The 5667-nt window shown below is 35.9% G+C and overlaps 2 non-coding genes across 2 annotated transcripts; both read left to right on the top strand.

The window, feature by feature from the left end:
- The first annotated feature begins 318 nt into the window (after positions 1-318).
- LOC116803367 lies at positions 319-2313 on the top strand. Its single transcript, XR_004363586.1, has one exon. It is a non-coding gene; the product is annotated as a small subunit ribosomal RNA (ribosomal RNA).
- Positions 2314-3000: 687 nt separating this feature from the next.
- LOC116803364 lies at positions 3001-3179 on the top strand. The gene has a single exon (XR_004363584.1). It is a non-coding gene; the product is annotated as a 5.8S ribosomal RNA (ribosomal RNA).
- The last annotated feature ends 2488 nt before the right edge of the window (positions 3180-5667 follow it).

Raw genomic sequence — 5667 nt, 5'->3', positions numbered from 1 at the left:
ATGAAATATGTATATATAAAAAGATAAAATTATAGAAATATATATATTACAATAATTATATGAAATTCTTGTTATATTGGTAAAACAAGTATAAATTAAAAATGAAAATATGGATTACGAATGCTATATAAAAATGGCCGTAATCGAATAGATTTTTTACTTATATTTATATATTTAAAATTTTACCCAAAGGCGAAATATTGAATTTTATTCAATATAATAAAAATCATGGAATTATATAAAGTGAAAAATCTATATATCTATTATATTGCTTATTTCGATTCAAAAAATATGAATGGAATATGAAGGAAAAACATTATTCTGGTTGATCCTGCCAGTAGTTATATGCTTGTCTCAAAGATTAAGCCATGCATGTCTAAGTACACACGAATTAAAAGTGAAACCGCAAAAGGCTCATTATATCAGTTATGGTTCCTTAGATCGTTAACAGTTACTTGGATAACTGTGGTAATTCTAGAGCTAATACATGCAATTAAAACATGAACCTTATGGGACATGTGCTTTTATTAGGCTAAAACCAAGCGATCGCAAGATCGTTATATTGGTTGAACTCTAGATAACATGCAGATCGTATGGTCTTGTACCGACGACAGATCTTTCAAATGTCTGCCCTATCAACTTTTGATGGTAGTATCTAGGACTACCATGGTTGCAACGGGTAACGGGGAATCAGGGTTCGATTCCGGAGAGGGAGCCTGAGAAACGGCTACCACATCTAAGGAAGGCAGCAGGCGCGTAAATTACCCACTCCCAGCTCGGGGAGGTAGTGACGAAAAATAACAATACAGGACTCATATCCGAGGCCCTGTAATTGGAATGAGTACACTTTAAATCCTTTAACAAGGACCAATTGGAGGGCAAGTCTGGTGCCAGCAGCCGCGGTAATTCCAGCTCCAATAGCGTATATTAAAGTTGTTGCGGTTAAAACGTTCGTAGTTGAACTTGTGCTTCATACGGGTAGTACAACTTACAATTGTGGTTAGTACTATACCTTTATGTATGTAAGCGTATTACCGGTGGAGTTCTTATATGTGATTAAATACTTGTATTTTTTCATATGTTCCTCCTATTTAAAAACCTGCACTAGTGCTCTTAAACGAGTGTTATTGTGGGCCGGTACTATTACTTTGAACAAATTAGAGTGCTTAAAGCAGGCTTCAAATGCCTGAATATTCTGTGCATGGGATAATGAAATAAGACCTCTGTTCTGCTTTCATTGGTTTTCAGATCAAGAGGTAATGATTAATAGAAGCAGTTTGGGGGCATTAGTATTACGACGCGAGAGGTGAAATTCTTGGACCGTCGTAAGACTAACTTAAGCGAAAGCATTTGCCAAAGATGTTTTCATTAATCAAGAACGAAAGTTAGAGGTTCGAAGGCGATCAGATACCGCCCTAGTTCTAACCATAAACGATGCCAGCTAGCAATTGGGTGTAGCTACTTTTATGGCTCTCTCAGTCGCTTCCCGGGAAACCAAAGCTTTTGGGCTCCGGGGGAAGTATGGTTGCAAAGCTGAAACTTAAAGGAATTGACGGAAGGGCACCACCAGGAGTGGAGCCTGCGGCTTAATTTGACTCAACACGGGAAAACTTACCAGGTCCGAACATAAGTGTGTAAGACAGATTGATAGCTCTTTCTCGAATCTATGGGTGGTGGTGCATGGCCGTTCTTAGTTCGTGGAGTGATTTGTCTGGTTAATTCCGATAACGAACGAGACTCAAATATATTAAATAGATATCTTCAGGATTATGGTGCTGAAGCTTATGTAGCCTTCATTCATGGTGGCAGTAAAATGTTTATTGTGTTTGAATGTGTTTATGTAAGTGGAGCCGTACCTGTTGGTTTGTCCCATTATAAGGACACTAGCTTCTTAAATGGACAAATTGCGTCTAGCAATAATGAGATTGAGCAATAACAGGTCTGTGATGCCCTTAGATGTCCTGGGCTGCACGCGCGCTACAATGAAAGTATCAACGTGTATTTCCTAGACCGAGAGGTCCGGGTAAACCGCTGAACCACTTTCATGCTTGGGATTGTGAACTGAAACTGTTCACATGAACTTGGAATTCCCAGTAAGTGTGAGTCATTAACTCGCATTGATTACGTCCCTGCCCTTTGTACACACCGCCCGTCGCTACTACCGATTGAATTATTTAGTGAGGTCTCCGGACGTGATCACTGTGACGCCTTGCGTGTTACGGTTTTTTCGCAAAAGTTGACCGAACTTGATTATTTAGAGGAAGTAAAAGTCGTAACAAGGTTTCCGTAGGTGAACCTGCGGAAGGATCATTATTGTATAATATCCTTATCGTTAATAAATATTTGTTATAATACAAATAAATACAATTTACCAAAATAAAAATATTACAAAATGATTCCACGGAATCAAAAGTTAAAGTCAAAATAAAATGAAGATGGCTTTTATTTTATATGTGGGGCTTGGCAACCTCATAAAAAGACTTTAACATTATTAATGTTGCTGTGCGTATTTGTGGCAGTACTTACTACAACAACGGCGTTTCCTATAAAAACAAATTCTCGAAAATGGAAATCGAAGAAACTAAACTAAATTCGAAAGTAGAAGTCGAATTAAAATAAAAATAATTTTGAATGTGTGGTAATCAAAATAAGTGTGTGTGTATATGGACCATAATATACACGCGTTGCGAATATGTATTGTTCATCTATGTTATGAGCATACGTTGGCTAATGCAACAACCTAAAATATACAATGTTTGTACCTGTCATCCATCAGGTTAATGTTTTATATAAATTTTGCAGTATGTGTCACCCAAAATAGCAAACCATAACCAGATTATTATGATACATAATGCTTATATGAAACTAAGACATTTCGCAACATTTATTTTAGGTATAAAAATAAATTTATTGAAGGAATTGATATATGCCAGTAAAATGGTGTATTTTTAATTTCTTTCAATAAAAACAATATTGACATTATATAAAATTGAATTATAAAACTCTAAGCGGTGGATCACTCGGCTCATGGGTCGATGAAGAACGCAGCAAACTGTGCGTCATCGTGTGAACTGCAGGACACATGAACATCGACATTTTGAACGCATATCGCAGTCCATGCTGTTATGTACTTTAATTAATTTTATAGTGCTGCTTGGACTACATATGGTTGAGGGTTGTAAGACTATGCTAATTAAGTTGTTTATAAATTTTTTATAAGCATATGGTATATTATTGGATTAAATAATGATTTTATTCATAATATTAAAAAAGAAATGAAAAACATTATCTCACATTTGAATGTGAAAAACGAAGAGAAATATTTTCTTTTTCAATCAAATAATACTGAGAAATGTCTAGCATAAAAAATTGAAATATTTTTCATCTAGAATTGTCTCTTATTAATGATTCGGAAAAAGAAAAATCTTGGTTTTGTTATTATTCTTCGTTGGTTCGTTAAATGGATAAAAATGACTTTGCTTACAAGAACTATTGGAACTATTTATAACGAATTTAATTGATTGTTTTATCATTTATATATAAAGAATTTATGGCAAAATATAGTTATATATACAACCTCAACTCATATGGGACTACCCCCTGAATTTAAGCATATTAATTAGGGGAGGAAAAGAAACTAACAAGGATTTTCTTAGTAGCGGCGAGCGAAAAGAAAACAGTTCAGCACTAAGTCACTTTGTCTATATGGCAAATGTGAGATGCAGTGTATGGAGCGTCAATATTCTAGTATGAGAAATTAATGATTTAAGTCCTTCTTAAATGAGGCCATTTACCCATAGAGGGTGCCAGGCCCGTATAACGTTAATGATTGCTAGATGATGTTTCCAAAGAGTCGTGTTGCTTGATAGTGCAGCACTAAGTGGGTGGTAAACTCCATCTAAAACTAAATATAACCATGAGACCGATAGTAAACAAGTACCGTGAGGGAAAGTTGAAAAGAACTCTGAATAGAGAGTTAAACAGTACGTGAAACTGCTTAGAGGTTAAGCCCGATGAACCTGAATATCCGTTATGGAAAATTCATCATTAAAATTGTAATATTTAAATAATATTATTAAGAATAATGTGCATTTTTTCCATATAAGGACATTGTAATCTATTAGCATATCCCAAATTTATCATAAAATATAACTTATAGTTTATTCCAATTAAATTGCTTGCATTTTAACACAGAATAAATGTTATTAATTTGATAAAGTGCTGATAGATTTATATTATTACAGAGCGTTAATTTTTCGGAATTATATAATGGCATAATTATCATTGATTTTTGTGTTTATTATATGCTCTTGTATGATTAACAATGCGAAAGATTCAGGATACCTTCGGGACCCGTCTTGAAACACGGACCAAGGAGTCTAACATATGTGCAAGTTATTGGGATGTAAACCTAATAGCGTAATTAACTTGACTAATAATGGGATTAGTTTTTTAGCTATTTATAGCTAATTAACACAATCCCGGGGCGTTCTATATAGTTATGTATAATGTATATTTATATTATTTATGCCTCTAACTGGAACGTACCTTGAGCATATATGCTGTGACCCGAAAGATGGTGAACTATACTTGATCAGGTTGAAGTCAGGGGAAACCCTGATGGAAGACCGAAACAGTTCTGACGTGCAAATCGATTGTCAGAATTGAGTATAGGGGCGAAAGACCAATCGAACCATCTAGTAGCTGGTTCCTTCCGAAGTTTCCCTCAGGATAGCTGGTGCATTTTAATATTATATAAAATAATCTTATCTGGTAAAGCGAATGATTAGAGGCCTTAGGGTCGAAACGATCTTAACCTATTCTCAAACTTTAAATGGGTAAGAACCTTAACTTTCTTGATATGAAGTTCAAGGTTATGATATAATGTGCCCAGTGGGCCACTTTTGGTAAGCAGAACTGGCGCTGTGGGATGAACCAAACGTAATGTTACGGTGCCCAAATTAACAACTCATGCAGATACCATGAAAGGCGTTGGTTGCTTAAAACAGCAGGACGGTGATCATGGAAGTCGAAATCCGCTAAGGAGTGTGTAACAACTCACCTGCCGAAGCAACTAGCCCTTAAAATGGATGGCGCTTAAGTTGTATACCTATACATTACCGCTAAAGTAGATGATTTATATTACTTGTGATATAAATTTTGAAACTTTAGTGAGTAGGAAGGTACAATGGTATGCGTAGAAGTGTTTGGCGTAAGCCTGCATGGAGCTGCCATTGGTACAGATCTTGGTGGTAGTAGCAAATAATCGAATGAGACCTTGGAGGACTGAAGTGGAGAAGGGTTTCGTGTGAACAGTGGTTGATCACGAGTTAGTCGGTCCTAAGTTCAAGGCGAAAGCCGAAAATTTTCAAGTAAAACAAAAATGCCTAACTATATAAACAAAGCGAATATAATACACTTGAATAATTTTGAACGAAAGGGAATACGGTTCCAATTCCGTAACCTGTTGAGTATCCGTTTGTTATTAAATATGGGCCTCGTGCTCATCCTGGCAACAGGAACGACCATAAAGAAGCCGTCGAGAGATATCGGAAGAGTTTTCTTTTCTGTTTTATAGCCGTACTACCATGGAAGTCTTTCGCAGAGAGATATGGTAGATGGGCTAGAAGAGCATGACATATACTGTTGTGTCGATATTTTCTCCTC

Source organism: Drosophila sechellia, unplaced genomic scaffold, assembly GCF_004382195.2.
Source record: "Drosophila sechellia strain sech25 unplaced genomic scaffold, ASM438219v1 U_74, whole genome shotgun sequence".
NCBI classification, from domain to species: Eukaryota; Metazoa; Arthropoda; class Insecta; order Diptera; family Drosophilidae; genus Drosophila; species Drosophila sechellia.
The sequence above is the reverse complement of the archived record's forward strand: the minus strand, read 5'-3'. Positions and strand labels throughout refer to the sequence as shown.